Below are 21,957 nucleotides of genomic sequence, written 5' to 3'. Positions count from 1 at the left end.
CTATTCCCTTATTATTCTTTCAATGTCCTTAGAATATGTTGTGATGTTCCCCTTCATGTCTCATATTATTTAATTTGTGAATGCTCTTTTTTTTCTTAATCAGTCTTGCTAGGAGCTTCCCAATTTTCTTAATCTTTTAAAAAACCCAACTTTTAGTTTGAGAAATTCATTGATTTACGTTGCTCCCCCCCCCCCCACCATTCTTATTCTACTTTTAGATTCAACGTGATCTTTTTCTGGCTTCTTAAAGATGGAAATTTAAAAATTAATTAAAAATTTTCTTTCCTAATATAAGCATTAAAGCTATGGTGTTTCAAGGTCAGCACAAAGAAGGAAGCACAGTTATACCATTACTTAGCATTTACCAATGGAAACTATTTCTTCCAGAGAAGAACAATTAATCAAGAAGAATTAATCAAACAGTGGGTAATTGTTTGATTAATTGACCCCTTTAACCTCATGAAAAAGATACTGTGCAATGTGATGAACAATATCCTCCACAATATCCCAACAGTGAATTCAGCAAGGAGTTTCGTAGGGCTCTCAGTTTATCATGATAGCATAATACCAAAGAGACATTAAAGGAGAGTATTTCTCTTATGGGGCCAATATAATAATATAGCTTTCTGATGGTCTGATTTAATCCCAGGATAGTGAATCTCAGAATGCTGAAAAAATAAAAATTAAAAAAAAAAATCCCAGGACAGATTTTAAGATATTTTAGAAATGGCTGAATTACTTCACTTCCCGGAAACCCTCCATAAACACTGTTTTTCACATCTGAGCTATTGATAATTAACTGAGCAGCAATGACTTGGAAGTAATATTTCCAATAGATACCTGAAATGCTGATATTTTGTGTTGTTGGTTAGATGAAGAGTAATATGACTTTAAACTCAGCCAAAGTAGATAGAAAATTACATCCTTATTGACAGCCAAACAAGGATATATGTCTTAATTGTGGTACAGTGCTTCTTTTTGAGGATGTGGGGACAAGAGTGTATCCTCAAGGAGGAATGTTGGTGCCACTCTTAATGCACAGACCAATGGTGGTCGACAACCCATGGGTTATGCCACAGAGCATGTTACCATGTTCTTTAATTGTTACGACAGAAAACAAGAAACATGTGTTAATCGCAGTGAAAAAAAATTTGTTTAAAGGGTGGGGAAAGGCAGAGAGAGAGAGAGGGAGAGAGAGAATCTTAAGTATGCTCCATGCCCAGTGCAGAGCCTGATGCGGGGCTTGATCTTATGCCTAAGATCATGACCTGAGCTGAAATCAAGAGTTGGATGCTTAATCGAGGCACTCCTGCAGTGAAACAATCTTAAAATGAGTAGTATAATTTTCCAAAACCCTTTCATGGAATAAAATTGTAACATGTAAATATTAAACATATTAAATAGAATGTAGGATTATTACATATAAGTTGGTTAAAAGTTCAGGAACCTCTCTTTAATCTAATTAACTGTTGGAAATGTTGAAAACAAATAGATGTTGATGGAAAGCAGACGTTATTTGGAACCTAATAATTTGATTCTTTTTTTTAAAAGATTTTATTTATTTATGTGAGAGAGAGAATGAGCATGAGGGGGCAGATGGAGAGGGAGAGGGATAAACAGACTCCCCACTGAGCAGGGAGCCTGACGCGGGGCTCAATCCTTGGACCCTATGATCACAACCTGAGCTGAAGGCAGATGCTTAACCCACTGAGCCACTCAGTGAATCAATATTTCAGAGAATCAATAATTTGATTCTTGATATTATATTTGACATTTCAATTCTGTTTAAATTCCAAATGAAGGCATGAATGTCTTGCCTTCAGACATTCAGACTCAGACATTTAGGTATTCAGACTCTGACAAACTTATTCTTCTAGTCATTGATCGGTTATATATTGGTTATATATATAGATTGGTTATATATATTTAGTGCCTGTGATTGGTTATATATTGGTTGTCTATATATTATAGAAAAAGTTGTGTTCTTGAATTTTACACATTTTCTTTATTAATTCTTTAAACAAACTTGGAATATAAGAAAGTCATATCTTTAACATCCCTTGTCACTCCTTTTATCACTCCTCTACCTGTATCCTTCTCCTTGCCTCCTGTCCTCTTCCTCTTTCCTCAGCCCAAATGTGCTGTAGGGAAAAGATCTGACCTTAGTTTTCTACTTTCCTGCTGTCTGTTCATTCATTCAGAGTTTTTACGCTCTCCTTTCCAAGTTCATACATTCTTGCCAGGGATAGATTAGTAATAAAAACTGACAAGGACATTTAAAAAAAAGAAAACTGACAAGGTCTGTGACCTCGTGAATTTAAATACTAGCTGGGTAGACATTAATTAATTCAGTCAGTCTTTGAAATTGAGTATCTATAATGTGCTGGTGCATGGTAGGGATGGAATAACTACTACGTGCTACTGTCTCAGGTGATAAGGAATCCAGTGATGAAGAAAACAGGAAAAAGCAGGTGCTAAAAAAATGCTATGAGGCCAAAAGTAAGAGGATTTGGAGTGATGGAGTAAGAGGACAAACAAATCTGTATGACAATGTCAGATTATAACAGCAGCAAAGGAAAACAAAGCAGAGGCCAGGGGAAGAAACTCAGGCATGGTGCTGTTTTTAAAAAGGTGATGAGGGGCGCCTGGGTGGCTCAGTGGATTAAGGCCTCTGCCTTCTGTTCAGGTCATGATCCTGGGGTCCTGGAAATCAAGCCCTGCATCGGGCTCCCCACTCAGCGGGGAGCCTGCTTCCCCCTCTCTCTCTGCGTGCCTCTCTGCCTACTTGTGATCTCTGTCTGTCAAACAAATAAATAAAATCTTTAAAAAAGGAAAAAAAGAGGTGGTGAATTCTTTCAGCAAAAGCAACATCTCATCAAAGATCTTGAATGAACTGAGAGACCACTTAATATGAATTTAAATCAGTGTAATCATGCTTTACTAAATAGGTAAATGAAGTATTTTAGTGCCTGTGATAAGGACACAAGCTGAATAAATACGATGCCACCCTTTTGTTTGGTAACAAGGTCTTATTTTGCAAAAGTGCCTTATATTATATAGTAAATTAGTGTCTATGGCAATATTGCAATATATTATACAGAAGCAATATATGCTACAGATAAAGATAATTTCAGAAATTGGTGAAAGGGATAAATTGTGAAATTTTGGTTTATTCTTAAATATTATTATTTAAAGCTATATTTGAAATACTGTCCACTTTAGGTTTTTAAAATTTTTTAAAATTTAAAATATTTTTTATAATAATTTTTGAGGAAAAAGAAAGCTACTCTTAGAGAACTAATGAATGTAATACAGATCAGGAAAAGTATGATTATTTAAATGAACTTTAAAGGATTTTGTGTATGTGCTTTTGACTGGCTGCTGACAGTTAACAAATAATGGTATCAATATCCCCATCCTACTGATGGAGTTTTGGGTTTCATAGTTAGTCAGTTTCACAAATTCAGTAATGAATTTGTCTGATAACTGTGGGGTCAGTGTTCTCTAAAACAGGCCTCTCAGATAAATATACCAGAGCAAGAAAATGGTTCTGGAAACTTAGAAATCTGAACAATTTCTCATTTGGGGGATTTGTTCAGTATCTTAAACTTTTCTGCCATGATTCCATCCTCTGCTTTTTGATAGTGTTTTTAAATTGAATTCTTTTTTTTTTAATATAATTTTATATTTTTTATAAACATATATTTTTATCCCCAGGGGTACAGGTCTGTGAATCACCAGGTTTACACACTTCACAGCACTCACCAAAACACATACCCTCCCCAATGTCCATAATACCACCCCCTTCTCTCAAACCCCCTCCCCCCCTCATATTTTCCTCATCAACTGATTAAATGACATGGTGATATGTTTGTAAGTTTTTTCATGTTAAAAATTGAAGACAATTTGAGAATAGTCTCTGGTGATGCAGCACTCATCGTAAATATTCCCTAATGGTAGTTAAAGATCTGATTTGTAGAGTTAGAGCTATCTAGTCACTAACCAGGCTTTAACATTTTATTTACTGAAAAGAATTCAAATACTTAAACCAGGAGTACCTGTTTAATTATTCAGATCATCAGAGCATAAAAGGGGAGCCCTCTATTGATACAAGAAGGTGCAATTATGAAAAATAGCAAGGAGATCATATAACAAGGCAGCTTCATCTGTAAGACAGACCTCTGAAGCATGGACAAACTTGGATGCCAACTGAATGAGAGTACACTTTTATTGTGCTGTTTCATTTCCTTATGCTGTAACTGTACATTATCAGCTTGTGAACGCACCTTATCTTTTCCTCAATTGAATTTTACTTTATCTCTGTTGCTTTGTTCCTACCTTTTCAGTACTTCATTGGATATTTATCTTAACAGCTTTAGAGGTTCATTTTAGAACTCAGCATTCTAATCTTTGATTATGGATATCAAAGTGAAACTCATTTAAAAAAAACCCTTTGTGTGTAGGTGACTAATACTCTCTGTCTCTGTCATTAGAAGTCCTAGCCTTGAATACCCACAGGTAAAATGAGCAACAACACTGGTCCTCTGAGGAGCTTATGGAAATCAAATGTGGACACTGCTGAAGTTTGATATTGTTTTGGATTATCTGAAAGAGAATCAAAGATAGTCAAATTGCAAACTGAAATAATTTTAAAATATGTACATTTTATTCATCACTTTTAGAGAAAGGGTGTAAATATTAGGGAGAAGGGATAGTAAGTGGCAATAAAATAAGTCAATAGGATGGAATGATTTTGAAAATTTTGGAAAGTATCTGAATAAGTAGGATAGCATTTGAACCTATTTCTTTTGAATCAGGACAAGAAACCCAATCATAAAGTTGATGTTGTGTGCTGAATTCTACTTATTTCTATAATTACATAGCAGGAATTTCATTGATGGGAGTTTTATCTCATGGGATTTATATTGAAGGAATTAAAAGAGATTTAAAACAATGAAAAATGAGCAAGGAAGGAAATTATAGGGGAAAAGGAAAACATTAAGAAAATAAATAAAAGCCCACTAATGTTTACATGCTGAAACAGCATGTTAGCAGCATGGTTCCTTGACGTTACTTATGACATGCTTGCTACTTTCCTTACCCCCACCCTCCCCTTGGTTTGTGAGAGCTGTTGCTGGCTTGTGGCTGGGAGCTGACTGTTCACACATCCCCTGCTTCTTTCTGAGAGTGTTCCCAGTTGACATGTATTGACATGTATTTCTCCTTCCGAGAAGAAAATGATAGGGGCTCCTGAAAGGTAATGGACTATGATTTAAACTATATTTTAATTGAGACCAAACCAAAGAATTTCTGCCTTATAGTTATTAATTTACTTCTACAAACCCTATCACTGGGAATTAAATGGTCATAAATTTTAGTGTGTTTTCCTACAGTATTTTTTTCTGAGTATTTTTTAAATTGTTTGAGCTCATACTTTTAAGACTTCATGCCTCTTAAAATTAACATTATAGGATGATCATTTTTCTAAGTTATTAAAATTCTTTATAAATATAATTTTTGGCTGAAATGATGTAGATCATACAGCCTAAGTTTTTCCTTGTTGTCAGACGAGTAAGACATTTAAACATGACTGTTGCTATTATCAATAATGCTTTAACCTTTTATATTAAGATTTCCTGTGTTTTGGATTATTTCCTTAGGTTAGAGATGCCCATAGAACTAAATTAGTTAATGTATGTGAGGAGATTTTAAGATTTTTTATACATATTTTCAAATTGATAGTTGCTATCATTCATATTTTACAAATAAAGAAACAGAGCTTTGGGTCAGAGTCACAAAGAAGTTAAGTGCCAGGGACCAACATGGGATGAAACCCCATTGCCTTTTGACTATAATGGTGTCCCAACTATGTTCCTCAGAATATTAGTAGGTAATGCAGGAAAAAAAGGCTCAAGATTAAAATATATATATATGTAAATGTCTAGTTAAAATTAAGTAAGATCTTTTCTTAAAATTTTTAAAAAGATTTTGTTTATTTATTTGTTTAGAGTGAGCAAGCAAGGGGAGGGGCAGAGACAGAGGGAGAAAGAATCTCAAGCAGACTCCATAATGAGTGTAGAGCCCGACATGGGGCTTGATTTCACAACCCCCGAGATCAGCCAAAATCAAGAGTCAGACACTTAACTGACTGAGCCACCCAGGAACCCCAAGTAAGTTCTTTTTAAAAGTCCTCACAGCGCTGGACGTCACCATAAAGATGATCTGTGACTGTAGAACACTGGAGAACTGTGTGCTCTAATCTCTCTTCCTTAACCCTCTGCTTTCTCACTGCACTCTGTCTTACTTCATGAATCTCCTTATAGTGTCTTAAGTGCCCTGGGGTTGCCAAGATGACAGTCTCCTTTAACTCTTACTCTTAACACTGCTCTTCCTACTCTGAGTGAGCTTCCAGGGGCCATGTAAGGGGCCATCAACCCATTGGATTTGCCCAAGTAATTCCTAATGGGTTGTTTCTTGTCTACCTCTCTGTCTAGTCTTTTTGGATTCACATTTCTCCCCTGACCTCTGTCTTGTACCCCTCTTGAAGGCCAATCTCTTAAATAGAACAAGTAGACGGACACATGGGCCCATGCCTTGAGGTGGGCACAGAATGCTAGGGCAGTGCCTTATATTTCTCTTCTTCATCTTGCATCTCTTTCTTTAGAGTCTTACAGTCACAAACTCCCTAACAATTGATAAAGTAATTTGAGCTAATGTGTTAAAGAGTTTAACATTTAAAGGATACCAAGAGATGGCAAAGCTTTAACCTAAAGGAAAATGAGATGAAACTCACACAATGAGACTATTTGCCTGGTGGCTCTTTTTGAGTCATATCACCTAGATGTGCACTTTCTAATGTAGCCCTAATCCTAGCATATCTACCCAGGACATACCATTTCTCAAGTGTTTTGTCCCATTAAAGACTTACTGTACATGGTTTCTAAATTATAAGAAACTCAGGTTACTCAGAGTGCTGAAAACCTGATGAAATCTTAAAGTTGATGAGGCTGATCTGTTTTAGAATACAAGATTCATTTCTGGATATACAACAATAAGCAAACAGCTGAAAGCCAAACAGTATAGTTGTCTATAGTGAGTCTTTAGTTATCCAGGATCATAAATTTTATAAAAATTTATTTTTATTAATCCTTCAAACTTGGTGTAATTTAATAATTCTAGTATAAATGGTCTTTAATGGTATTCACAAGTGGTATTTAATATGATTGGTTTTCTAAAGTATACTGAATATAATTTTTTTTTTACTTGGTGATTGAGGCTCAGTATACTGAACATAAATTTGTATACTGTGTTATAATGCAATTTTGAACTGTGTGGATGATCTGTTTCAGCATCAAATACTCCAGTGTTGCTCCCCCTCCTTTGCTCCCCCCACTTTAAAAATGTTTTAGCCTGCTTTTGTTTCCTTTACCTGACTCTTCCTTATTGCCCAGCAGCTGTCACTCTTTGCTTGCTGCCCTCTAGCTGTCTCTCCTGTCTCCTTCCCTTGCACAAAGATGATACCCTGCTTCTAAGCCTTTGGACTTAAGAGTCCAGATTAGCAGGTTTCTTAGAGCTGTTTGTATAGTATGAATGTATCTATTTTGCCCCTGAGGATTTTTCTTCTGAGAAAAGTATATGAATTTCAGAATTTTGATATTTTAAGACAGCCATTTTGGTTATACAAAGACTTTTAGGCTTATTTGCTATACGATCTCACAGCTGTGATTTTTTTCTTAATAACTGATATTTCCAGATAAATATCTTTTTAATAATTGAGACATTGCTTTATTCAGCAAATACTTATTGAATTCTTAGGATTCTTTAGGTAAGCAAAATAGAAGATCCCACCTCTCCTAGATCTTACATTCTAACAGAGGAAACAGATAAAAAACAATAGACATAATAAACAAATAAGTTACATGTTCTGTTTGAAAGTAATAGGTGTTATGGGAAAAAACACAATGAAAATAAGAAATCAGGAATGCTAACTGGGGTGGTGAGGATTGTAATGTTAAATAGGTTGGTCAGAATAGGGTTCATTGGGAAAGTGTGATTTTAACAAAGAGGCAAGGGATTTAACCAAGCATATGTTTAGGATAAGAATATCCTGGCAATGGGAATAGTCAGTGTAAAGACCCCAGGGTTATCATGTATGGATTGCTCGAGGAACAGTAAGGAGGCTTTTGTGGCTAGACTGTGGTGAACAAGGGAAAGATTAGGAGAGAAAGTGAGCAGAGAATGAGGGCAGATCATATAGGAACAGCTATTACAAAAGCCTCAGCCTTTACTCTGAGTGAAATAGGGAGCCACCAGAGGGTTTTGAGCAAAGGAATAGTATAAACTGACTTTCATTTTTACAAGATTACTACGATCACAATGTTGAGAAGAAACTGTTGGGAAGGGAGCAATGGTGAGAAAAGGGAGACTGTTAGGAAGCTATTGTGGTAATCCAGGAGAAAGGTGATGGTGATTTGGATTAGAGTGACAACAGTGGAGATGTTGAGAAGAAGTAGAAGGCATTTGTGGAGTAGGACCACTAGGACATGAAATGAGTGTGGGAATCTGTCAGAAACAGGAGTCAAGGATACTTTGAAGGCATCCTTTTTGGTCTGGGGAATCAGTAGGATTGTAGAGCCATCTGTTATGATGGAGAGGGCTAGAGGTAGGGCATATTCAAAGGAAATGAGAAGTTGAATTTTAGGCATGTTGAGTTTGAGATGCCTATTAGACATTCAACTGCTGATGTTGAGTAGGAAATTTGACATGTGACTCTGAAGTGTAGAGGAACAGTCTGAGTTGAAGATGTAAATTTGGGTATCATTAATACATAGATGACATTTAAAGCCTTCAGACTGGGGAACACTAAGGAAGTGAGCTTTAGAGGAGGACCAAGGATTAAGTACTGCCATCTTCCAACAAGAATTCAGGGAGAGAGGAAATGACCAGCAAAAGAAACTGTGTGGGAGTAACCAATGAGATAGGAGGAAAACAAGAAAATGTGAAATATTGGGGTACCCAATATTCCAGTTGATGGAGCATGTGACTCTTGTTCTCAGAGTCATGAGTTCAAGTTTATGTTGGGCATGGGGCCTACTTAAAAAAAAATGTGGAATATGTCTTGAAAGGCTACTGAAGATGTTTTCAAATATTCAGATCTTCAAATGTCAGATATCATGTTGACAAACATGTGGAAGAAGAAAGACTACAGCCTGGGTTTGCATTTGAGGTTTTGTATCTTACAGATGACATAGCTAATAGGTCTACTTTTCTAGCCTGGTTGACAGTTGGGAGGGTTGCAGACTCTGTGCCAGGTCTTGGAATGTTTTTATGAGGAAGACAGCAGGACTGAAAACAAAAATAAAATACCTCTCACACAGGGTGCAGGGCAAATGGAAATCCTGCAGCCTAAACTAGAATGAGGTCATTTGCCTAAAATGTGGTTATATGGGAAAGTCCATGTAAGGAAAGATGAAACATCAATGTATAGAGGTGTAGAGGACAAGAGGTAGTATGACGTGAATACAGTTATGAAAACATAGGGTGTTATTTCTCCCTAACAGATGGAGAAAAGAACAGGGAGTCAACATCACTGTGATAAATACTGAACAGCAAGGAAGCAAACTATCACAGCTGAGGCATTCAGGCTGCTGTGAAACTCAGAAGTGATATTATCAATAAAGCCAGAGTTGGCAAGTATTTAACAAATAAACAACATATGGCTCATTGGTTGCCATGTCCCTGGAAACATCTCCTCTCAGGAGAAAAGTATGCCTCTGTAAATGAGTTTCTGGTTGGTGCACATTGCTTTTGATACATATGACAGTTGTGAAATTATAATTACCCAGTTTACCTACCAAAAAATTCTGCTTAAAAGACAACTGTACAGTTGTGGACAAAGAGACTCAATTCTTCCTATTTCTTCATTAAATACAACTAAAAACCTTGGACGTTATATATAAAAGAAACAGAAAAAGACTCTGGAAGGTGGAGAGAAGGCAGACTGGCTTGGGACTTCTCTATCTGAAGAAGATATCATAGTGAGTTCCTTGAGTTTTCTTCTTGCCTTATATATTCCAGAGTGGATACTGGGAATAGACAACAATCCAGAAATACCAAATGGACACAAGCCCCCCCCCCAAAAAAAAAGCTTTCAGAAAAACCTGCTCTTTTGTGGTAAGCAAAGGAGCAGCCTAGCAAGACAGAAAAAAAATTTAGATAATAACTGCTCTAAATAATTAAGTAAATACTCTGCTTTAACCAGACACCACAGAAAACACTACAGGCTCACTTGAACCTCCATCAGTGAAGACAGTGTGGAGCCTAAACTTTGACCCTTGCCTAAACTTACTGTAATGAAGCAGCCCTTCCCACCTGGAGTTTAAAGGAACGATCATAAAAATGCTTTTGTAAGCAATTATGAGTATACTTGTAACAAATGAAAAACAATGTATAAGCAAAAACAACTTAGCAAATAAATACAAAAAATAAATAAGAACTGCATGGAAATTTTAGAACTGAGAAATGCAACAACTGAAATAAAAATTTCAGTGGTTGGCTCAACACCAAAATGGATAAGACAAAGGACAGAACCAGTGAACTTGAAGATACACAATAAAAACTACCCAATTTGAACTATAGAGAGAAAATAGACCAAAGAAAGGAGAGAGACTCAGGGGCTTGTAGAACTGTAACTAATAATCTAACATTCATATCCATTGGTGGCTTGGAAGTGAGGAGAGAGTGGTGCTGGAAAAATACTAGAAGAAACAATGGCTGAAAATTCACCAAATCTGGCAAAAGAAATAAAACTACAGATTCAAGAAACTAAGTGAATCCCAAAGAAGATAAGCCCAAAGATATCCATGCGAAGGTAATCAAACTTCTGAAAATTAAAGACAAATAAAAAGTATTTCAAAACAACAAGAGAGAAATGATACATTATTTAGGGGAAAAACAATTAGAATGACAGAAATTTTTCATCAGAAATCATAGATCTCAGAAATGGAACAACATTTTTTCAGTGTTTAAAGAAAAAGTACTGTCAACCCAGAATTCTATACCCAGTGAAAATAGCCTTCCGGAATGAAGGGGAAAGCAAGACATTCTCAGAAAAAGAAAACTAAGAGGATTTGTCATTAACAGATCTAACCTAAAAGAATGACTAAAGGAAACTGAGAAAGGAAGGAATCTTGGACTATCAGGAAGGAAGAAGGAACAATGAAAAGAGTAAAAATATGGGACGCAAGAAAGAAAGGAAAAGAAGGAGATTGAATTAAAGCTGCATAAATGTTCATAAAACAAATTAACTTGGAGATCAGTGGATATTATGATGATAACTCTTCATATTAGTGCCTTTCTGTTTGCACTCTTTATAAAACACAGTTTTCTTTTAATACATCAGAACCCCATCTTCTAAAGAAGCCACCCTAAAATGTTCTTGTACCACCTACTTGGGGTACAAGAATAATGTTAAGTGATGAATGTGTGTGAAGCCTCTTCTGTTTACTGTCATATCCAGCAATTCTCCCTTTTTAGCAATCCAGCCACCCCTCATGTAAGTTTCCCAACTCAGGTATTGACTACTCTTACCTCGGCTCTGCTGTTTCTTTTGCCAGACTCTGACAAGGGCCACACTTTCATCACTGAGAACTCTTTTTGGAGTCTCAAAAGTGGTTAAAAATAAGTTCTTTGGCCAAGGGGTGTCTCCTCCATTCAGCCCTTATTCTCACATACCCTCTTCAGCTAATAATTATGAATGATCTGGGATTTTTAGAATCTCCAGAGGCTGAATTTGTCCATATAGTGAGACCTTCTGTCTGGGGCTGGGGCTCCACCTATCCCCCATCAGAGACAGAGGACATAAGAAGAGATGGCCAACAATGGACTCTCCCAGCTGATAGATGATAATTCAATTTCCCCCTGGCTTTAGGTTTCCCATATCTCTACTTTGCATTTGGACCACGCCACTATCTAACTTAAGATCATGGGTAGGAATCACATGGTGTAAATTAGTGCATGTGAATGTGTCCACTGTCTTAGTTGATGTGCAGATAGAGAAGGGAGGAGTGAACCAATGACAAAACATTGGCTCTTGACCTGGGAAATTCTGCCATTACTATAAGATACACAGGGAGGTAACAACATGCCTGTGGGACCATGGAGGCCAGTGTGCTTTTTTGAGAGTCAAGTGGTAAATTCAGCCTTGTCTTCTAGTTATTGAAGAAGATAAGGTTTTAACTTAATATTTTTTTTTCTTGAGCCAAGATCTCCAAGATGAGAACCTAGCATGAGCCTGTGAATGGCAAAATGAGCCTTGTTTTAGCTGCAGGAGCCAGTCGGTTGGAGAGATCCTGGAAGAAGATCAAGGCCTCAAATCCCAAAACCTCACTTTGCCCTTATGCCTTTCTTACTAGTGTATATCCTCTTCTGCAACTCCTCACACTGTACTAGCCATTTTCCTTCTCTTTTACTAACACAGAAGTAAGGGAATAATTTTTTAAAGTATCCTTTATAAAACCTTTATGCAATGCATATTAATTCATTAACCTTACATCAAGCAATACATTATGTGTGACTCTGATGCTGAAGCTCATTTCTAGGAAAGGACAGAGAATATATGGAAGTTACCTGAAACACAGAGACTGAACGAATAGTCAGAGGAGTGTTTAATATAATGTTCCTATTGCTATGAAGGACCAGATCAGACTCTGAGAACATACACAGGGTCGTCATAAGTCTGAGAGATCAGATCAGATTTCCTCAGAGTAGGGGGAATGAAAGCAGTGAACTCCATTTATTCAGGAATACATAAAATATGAATTGATTACTTTGGCTCAGTGATATATAGATTAGGAAAAACTGGCCTGCAAATTTCTATGTCTAGATAATATAGGTAAATTGTTTAAAGGAATTTGTTATAAAGAATTTTTTTAAAAGTTGACTTTTCTGGTTTTATGTAATGAAAATATTGTCCAGTTTGTCCTTTTTTTTTTTTAAAGATTTTATTTATTTATTTGACAGAGAGAGATCACAAGTAGGCAGAGAGACAGGCAGAGAGAGAGGAGGAAGCAGGCTCCCCGCTGAGCAGAGAGCCCGATGCGGGACTCGATCCCAGGACCCTGAGATCATAACCTGAGCTGAAGGCAGCGGCTTAACCCACTGAGCCACCCAGGCGACCCCAGTTTGTCCTTTTTAAAAACTTCTGTATGTTGATATATATTATAAAGTTTTGAATGTATACATATTCATATTTTTGGATTTTTAAAATTAACGTATAACATATTATTTTTGCAGGGGTACAGGTCTGTGAATCATCAGGTTTACACATTTCACAGCACTTCCCATAGCATATACCCTCCCCAATGTCCATAACCCAGGCACCCTATCCCTACCCCCCCACACCCCAGCAACCCTTAGTTTGTTTCATGAGATTAAGAGTCTCTTATGCTTTGTCTCCCTCCCTATCTTGTTTCTTTTTTTACCTCTCTACCCCCCCATGACCCCTCACCCTGCCTCTCAAATTCCTCATATCAGAGAGATAAAATTATTTGTTCCATTTCTTTGAAAAAAAATGATAGTATTTTGATAGGGATTGCATTAAGTGTGTATATTGCTTTAGTACCATAGACATTTTCACAATATTTTTTCTCTCCAATCCATGAGCGTGGAACATTTTTCCATTTCTTTGTGTCTTCCTCCATTTCTTTCATGAGTACTTTATAGTTTTCTGAGTACAGATTCTTTGCCTCCTTTGTTAGCTTTATTCCTAGGTATTTTATGGTTTTGGTGCAATTGTAAATGAATTCAACTCCTTAATTTCTCCTTCGTCTGTCTTGCTGTTGATATGTAGAAATTCAGCTGTTTTCTATGCATTGGTTTTATATCCCGACACTTTACCGAATTCCTGTAAGAGTTCTAGCAGTTTTGGAGTGGAGTCTTTCGGGTTTTCCACATAAAGTATCATATCATCTGCAAAGAGTGAGAGTTTGACTTCTTCTTTGCTGATTTGGGTGCCTTTTATTTCTTTTTGTTGTCTGATTTTTGAGGCTAGGACTTCTAGTACTATGTTGAATAGCAGCAGTGAATGGAGGAAATCCCTGCCATGTTCCTGACCTTAGGGGAAAAGCTCTCTGCTTTTCTCCCATTGAGAATGATATTCACTGTCAGTTTTTCATAGATGGCTTTGATGATACTGAGGTATGAACACTCTATGCCTACACTCTGAAGAGTTTGATCAAGAAAGGATGATGTACTTTGTCAAATGCTTTGTCAGCATCTACTGAGAGTATCATATGGTTCTTGTTCTTTCTTTTATTAATGTATTGTATCACATTGATTGATTTGCAGATGTTGAACCAGCGTTGCAACACAGGAATAAATCCCAGTTGGTCGTGGTGAATAATCCTTTTAGTGTACTGTTGGAGCCTGTTGGCTAGTATTTTGGTGAGAATTTTCACATCCAAGTTAATTAAGGATATTGGTCTGTAATTCTCCTTTTTGATGGGTCCTTTGTCTGGTTTTGGGATAAAGGTAAACCGGCCTCATAAAATGAGTTTGGAGGTTTTCCTTCCATTTCTATTTTTTGGAACAGCTTCAGGAGACTCGGTATTAATTCTTCTTTAAATGTTTGGTAGACCTATGACCCAGCAATTGCACTACTGGGTATTTACCCTAAAGATACAAAGGTACTGATCTGAAGGGGCACGTGCACCCCAATGTTTATAGCAGTAATGTCCACAATAGCCAAACTATTGAAAGAACCTAGATGTCCATCAACAGATGAATGGATAAAGAAGATGTGGTATATATATACAATGGAATACTATGCAGCCATTAAAAGAAATGAAATCTTGCCATTTGTGATGACTTGGATGGAACTAGAGGATATGATGCTGAGCAAAATAAGTCAATCAGAGAAAGACAATTATCATATGATCTCCCTGATATGAGGAAGTGGAGAGGCAATGTGGGGGACTTAGGGGTTGGGAAAGGAATAAATGAAACAAGTTGGGAACGGGAGGGAGACAAACCATAAAAGACTCATAATCTCAGAAAAACTGAGGGTTGCTGGGGGAAGGGGGGTCGGGAGAGGGTGGTTGGGTTATGGACATTGGGGAGGGTATGTGCTATGGTGAGTGCTGTGAAGTGTGTAAACCTGGTGATGCACAGACCTGTACCTCTGGGGATAAAATACATTATATGTTTATTAAAAAATTAAAAATTAAAAAAAAAAAAAAAAGAAGTTTGGTAGAATTCCCCTGGGAAGCCGTCTGACCCTTGTTGGGAGGTTTTTGATGACTGCTTCAATCTCCTTACTGGTCATGGATCTCTTCAGGTTTTCTATTTCTTCCTGGTTCACTTTTGGTAGTCCATATGTCTCTACGAATGCATCCATTGTCAAATATGCTGATGTATAGTTGCTCATAATATGTTCTTATAATTGTTGTATTTCTTTGGTGTTGGTTGTGATCTCTCCTCTTTCACTCATGATTTTATTAATTTGGGTCCTTTCTTTTTTCTTTTTGATAAGTCTGGCTAATCCTTTCAAAGAACCAGCTCCTAGTTTCATTGATTTGTTCTACTGTTCTTTTGACTTCTATCTCATTGATTTCTGCTCTGATCATTATTATTTCTCTTCTCCTGCTGGGTTTAGGCTTTCTTTGCTGTTCTTTCTCCAGCTCCTTTAGGTACAGGCTTAGGTTGTGTATGTGAGACCTTTCTTGTTTCTTGAGAAAGGCTTGTATTGCTATATGCTTTCCTGCCAGGACCACCTTTGCTGTGTCCCAAAGATTTTGAACAGTTGTGTTTTCATTTTCATTAGTGTCCATGAATTTTTTTAATTCTTCTTTAATTACCTGGTTGACCCATTTATTGTTTAGTAGGATGCTTGTTAGCCTCCATGTATTTGAGTTCTTTCCACCTTTCCTCGTGTGATTGAGTTCTAGTTTCAGAGCATTGTGGTCTGAAAATATGCGGGGAATGATCCAATCTTTTGGTACCAGTTGAGACCTGATTTGTGACCCAGGATGTGATCTATTCTGGAGAATGTTCCATACGTGTGCTAGAGAAGAATGTGTATTCTGTTGTTTGGGGATGGAATGTTCTAAATATATCTGTCATGTCCATCTGGTCCAGTATGTCATTTAAAGCCTTTATTTCCTTGTTGATCTTTTGCTTAGATAATCTGTCCATTTCAGTAAGGGGGTGTTAAAGTCCCCTACTATTATTGTATTATTTTTGATGTGTTTCTTATTGTTAATTAATTGCTTTATATAATTGGCTACTCCCATGTTAGGGGGATAGATATTTAAAATTGTTAGATCTTCTTGTTGGATAGACCCTTTAAGTATGATATAATGTCCTTCCTCATCTCTTATTATAGCCTTTGGCTTAATTTATCTGATGTAAAGATTGCCACCCCAGCTTTCTTTTGATGTCCATTAGCATGGTAAATAGTTTTCCACCCCCTCACTTTAAATAGGAAGGTGTCTTTGGGTCTAAAATGAGTTTCTTGTAGACATCATATCGATGGGTCTTATTTTTTTTTTTTTTATCCATTCTGATACCCTGTGTCTTCTTATTGGGGTGTTTAGTCTATTTACATTCAGAGTAACTATTGAAAGATAGGAATTTTGTGCCACTGTATTGCCTGTAAGGTGACTGTTACTGTATATTGTCTCTCTCTCTCTCTCTCTCTTTTTTTTTTTTTTTTTTTTTTGGTTTGGTGCTTTTAGCCTCCCTCTTTGCTTAGAGGACCCCTTTCAATATTTCCTGTAGGGCTGGTTTGATGTTTGCAAATCTTAAATTTTTGTTTGTCCTGGAAGTTTTTATCTCTCCTTCTATTTTCAGTGATAGCCTAGCTGGATATAGTATTCTTGGCTGCATATTTTTGTTTAGTTTAGTGCTCTGAATATATCATGCCAGTCCTTTCTGGCCTGCCAGTCTCTGTGGATAGGTCTGCTGTCAAACTAGTATTTCTACCATTGTATGTTACAGACCTCTTGTCCCGAGCTGCTTTCAGGATTTTATCTTTGTCACTAAGACTTGTTAGGTTTTACTATTGGATGACAGGGGGTTCACCTATTTTTATTGATTTTGAGGAGGGTTCCCTGTGCCTTCTGAATTTTGATGCTTGCTTGCTTCACCAAATTAGGGAAATTTTCTACCTTAATTTGCTCCAATATACCCTCTGCCCTACTCTCTCTTTCTTCTTCTGGGATCCCAATTATTCTAACATTGTTTCATCTTATGGTATCTTTTACCTCTAGAATTCTCCCCTTGTGGTCCAGTAGTCATTCATTTCTCTTTTGTTCAGCTTCTTTATTCTCCATCATTTGGTCTTCTATATCACTAATTCTCTCTTCTGCCTCATTTATCCTAGCAGTAAGAGGCTCCATTTTTTCTGTATCTCATTAATAGCTTTTTAAAATTTCAACTTGGTTAGATTTTAGTTCTTCTATTTCTCCAGAAAGTGGTTTTATTTCTCCAGAAAGGGATTATCTAATATCTTTCATAGTTTTTTTTGAGTCCAGCTAGCACCTTGATAACTGTCATTCTGAACTCTAGTTCTGACATATTACTAATGTCCATATTCATTAGGTCCCTAGCTATTGGTACTGTCTCTTGTTCTTGTTTCTTTTTTCTTTCTTTCTTTCTTTTTTTATTTTTTTGTGGTGAGTTTTTCCACATTATCATTTTATCCACATAAGAGTATACACTAATCAAATCAGAAGAGACCTGAAACTGGGGCAGGGGGGAAGAAAAGGGGAAAAAAAGAATATATATATATATATATATATTATATATATATATATATATATAATATATATATATATATTAGACTGGTAAATAGAATAGAGCCACACACTTGATTTTGGGTGTATTTTCGTCTGTTAGAAGAAACTGCCTCCCAATATTTTATAGAAGGAAAATTTTATACACACACACACACACACACACACATATATATATATATATCACAGAAAATAAGGGTAAACATGATGAAGAGATGGAATATGACTGTAAAGATGAAAATTCAAAAATATTCTAAAAACGGAATTGAGAAGACAAGAAGTTGGTTGAAAAAAGAAAAGAAAGAAGAGGAAAGAATGTGATCAGGCTGGAGACTAGAACAAAGCCATGTGGTAGATTTAGGGTAGATTTTGATTATAAGAAAGTGTATCCCAAAATTTTAAAGAAAGAAAAAACCTATATGTATACAAAAAACGAGGTTCAATTCAATAAAGGGATAAAATATGACTATAACTGAAAATTTTAAAAGATTTTTAAAAAGGTATTGATGATATAAAATAGTTTTAAAATGTTAAATTAAAAAAGGGGAAAAATTAATAAATGTAATAGAAAAAAAAGAAACTTAAAATATTTAACTTCAAAAGACTAAAGAATCATGGGGAAAAAACCATGAATTGCTTTCCCCTAGCTCTCAGGTTCCATAGTTCTCATTGATTAGTGAACTTGATCTTGGCTGGATATTCTTGGGATCTTCTGGGGGAGGGGCCTTTTGCAGTGATTCTCAATTGTCTTTGCCCAAGGTGGAATTGTACCACCCTTGCCAGGGGCCAGACTAAGTCATCTGCCCAGGTTTGCTCTTGGGAGCTTTTGTTCCCTGAATACTTTCTGTACAGCTTTGGACAACAGGAATGAAAATTGTGTTCTCCCAGTCTCCAGCCCCGTAGAGGCTGAGAACTTGGGGCCCCACTCCTTAGTGTGCCCTCAGAGAAAAACAGTCAGTCCCTCCCGTCTCCCTGGTCTCTGGTCGCACTCCAAGCTCACCCAGCCTGTGACCAAGCATTTCTGTCTCTGGCTCACAGCCCTGTTTGGAGTCTCCAAACCCAGCAGATTCCTGCCATACACTCCCATACCGCTCCTTCTGGAGGAGGAAGGGGGGGCTCTCTCTGGATCTGTCACTTATGGGGTCCCTGCTCAAAGAATAATGGCTTGACTGTGCCTTGGATCATAGTTTAAGGTAATCCCGAGCTGACACTGCACTCCACTCTGATACCTGGGATTTCTGCCACCCTGAGACACCCCTGGTCTTTTTGTGTCCCTGGGGGTCCTGAGACCACACTGTCCCAGTGAGGGCTTCACCCCCCACTTAGCCTCTGGAGGGATGTCCCTCAGTGGAGCAGACTTCTAAAAGTTCTGATTTTGTGCTCCTCTGCTCCACTGCCTGCTTGGAGCCAGCCCCTTTCCCACGGTCTATCTTCCCATCGCTTCAGATTCACTTCTCTGCGTGTCCTACTTTCCAGAAAGTGGTCGATTTTCTGTTCCTAGAATTGCTGCTCTTCTCTTTTATCTGCTGTTGTGTTTGTAGGTGTTCAAAATTGTTTGATAACTATCTAGCTGAACTCCTGGGACCTGATGATATTTTGGTCTCCTACTCCACCTTCTTGCTGCTCCCCTCCTTTTGGGGCATTTTTTGATCATGTTAATAAAGAAATTCTGTATACAAATTAGCGGAAATACTACTCAACTTGTAAAAACTAATGCTAACTCCAATGTCATGACCATTACCATTCAGGATTCCTTTGTTCAGCAGTAAATACAGTTTATTTCCTTACATGCTTCTTAAACAAAGTAGATACATTTTTTGAAAAGATTTTACTTATTTATTTGAGACAGAGAGAGCATGAGCAGGAGGAGAGGCAGAGGGAGAGAAAAAGTAAGAAGCAGACTCTCCACTGAGCAGGGAGCCCAATGCAGGGTTTGATCCCAGGCTCCTGGCATCATGACCTGAGCTGAAGGCAGAGGTTTAACCAACTGCACCATCCAGGTGCTCCAAAGTAGATAAATTTTTATTTGAAGTTGAATAAATATGGAGCCTGGAGAAGTATCATACCCCAAAGCCTGTAGCCCTACAAAGATTGGTGAATTCTTTGCCTTTATTTTGTTTGGCTTTCCAATGAAAATTTATTCAAAGGATGGTAGGTGAGATGGGTGTGGCAGGATAAGGGTGGAATATATGATCTCACCTGTCCAATAAAAGGGTAGCAGTTAGTCAAGATCCCGTTAGATATAGCTGAGAGTATACTAGTGGAAAAGACCTTAATTTAAGGTTTAATTTCTGGCTAAACTCCAGAAAGCACTGACCTACCCCCTTTTCAGGGACTCTATTGGGGAGCTGTATTCTATGATGTGTGGACACAGAATCTGTCTAAGGTGCCTTCCATTTTGGTAATGGAGACTGACATAAAGCTCAATCTGTCCATAGTGCTTTCAGTTTCACTGAAGAAGCAAAACTTTGAAAACCTGGCAGTGGGCAATCTGGTCAGCCACATCAGAGCTGGAGCCAGCAGTGAACAAGGATCTGAGGATTTGCTCTGGAATGGGGAATTTCTATGTGACCACGTATTCATTTGTATAGCTGCTGCAAAAAATTACCACAAAGTGGATTCTCTAAACAACAGTATTGTCTCACAATCCTTGAAGTTAATAGTTCAAAGTCAAGAGGCCTGCAGGGCTATGCTTCCTCTAAAGGTTCTAGAAGAGGATCCTTTCGTGCTTTTTTCTACCTTTGGTGGGTACCGGCAATCCTTGGCATTCCTTGATTTGTGCTGCACTGCTCCAGTTTCTGCATCCACTGTCACATGGCCTTTTTTCCTCAGTGTCTGTTTTTGTGTGTCTTCTCTTATAAGGACATCAGTCATACTGGATTTAGACTCCACCCTAGTCCAGTATGACCTTCTCTTAACTCATCGCATCTGCAAAGACACTATTTCTAAATAGGGATACATTCTGAGTTCCATGTGGACATATATTTTTGCAAGACAGTATTCAATCTAGTACAGACAGTGATAATAAAACTCAGAAAAGAACTGACCCACTCCATTTGCCCAAACAATTCTCAAGACCTCTGTTTACTATTCTGCAAACCCAACATCTGCTTCACTTATCTCAGGAGAGAGAACAAGGGCAGTCTTTTTGTCTCCAGTGCCTTGTCATCTCTTCAGTCCAGAGGGTCGAGATCAACATGGCTCTGGGGAGGCTGATAGCTGAGATCAAAGTGATTGTGCCTATGCTAAGTATATACAGCTGGATGCTGAAGTTCTCTGTGTATGTGAGTTTGGGTCCAGTCATGGCAATGACTTCCTCCTGTTTTCTACTGACCTGAGGAGCATCAGATGTGGATAAAGCTAGCAAAATCAGCAGAGAACCTGGAGATGTCTTGTCTACTGCTTGTGTCCTGGCTTCCCTTATCTTACATTCCGGCTGCCACCATGAGCAGGAGAAAGTGAAGATAGCTGAGTGGACTGTTGGGGTTTGTGGGGAATCTGCATATTGTTAAGAAACTTCCTGTAATCTTCAGACCTTGGGTTCTGGGTTGTGAGCATCAGGGGAGGACACGAAGTAGCTGTCACTTCTGAACCCTGTGCATAGCCAGACTTTCAGAAGGTCAGGATTTTCCTGGACTGGGATCTGAAGGCCATTTTGTGTTTTAGGGCTGTATATGAATTAGAGCTCTTGTCTCTTATCATTTCTAATTAAAAAAGACTTTTTGCAAATTTATTGTATCTTATAACATATTTTGGTTGAATTAAGGAAATGAACTCTCAATTTTATTTAATATGTTTATTAAAAACAGCTTTATTGAAATAAAAGTTCATACAATAAAGTACACATGTCTAAATTACACAATTTGGTGAATTTTGGCTTATGTATCACTTGTGAAGCCATGGTCACAATCCAGATAGCAAACCTACCCCTCACGCCTAAGTTCTCCAGTGCACCTTAATATCTACTTTGGTCACTACAGATTAGTTTGCATTTTTTGAGTTTCATATAAGTAGAATCATTTAGTAGGTAGTCTTTTGTGGATGCTGTTTTTGCTCAGCATAATTGTTTTGAGATTTACCAATGTAGTATGTAGTAACAGCTTCTATTTTTTTATTTCTGATTAGTATTCCATGGGGTGGGATATGCAGAATTAGTTTCTTCAAA

At 37.4% G+C, this 21,957-nt stretch overlaps 1 protein-coding gene across 8 annotated transcripts in view; it reads left to right on the top strand.

Annotated features, from left to right (window-relative positions):
- RAPGEF4 (Rap guanine nucleotide exchange factor 4) overlaps window positions 1–21,957 on the top strand; it is a 301,768-nt gene that overhangs the window by 10,267 nt on the left and 269,544 nt on the right. The window lies entirely within an intron of this gene.

Source organism: Mustela lutreola, chromosome 3 (genome assembly GCF_030435805.1).
Source record: "Mustela lutreola isolate mMusLut2 chromosome 3, mMusLut2.pri, whole genome shotgun sequence".
In the NCBI taxonomy this organism is placed as follows: Eukaryota; Metazoa; Chordata; class Mammalia; order Carnivora; family Mustelidae; genus Mustela; species Mustela lutreola.
This window is presented reverse-complemented; position numbering and strand designations above follow the sequence as displayed.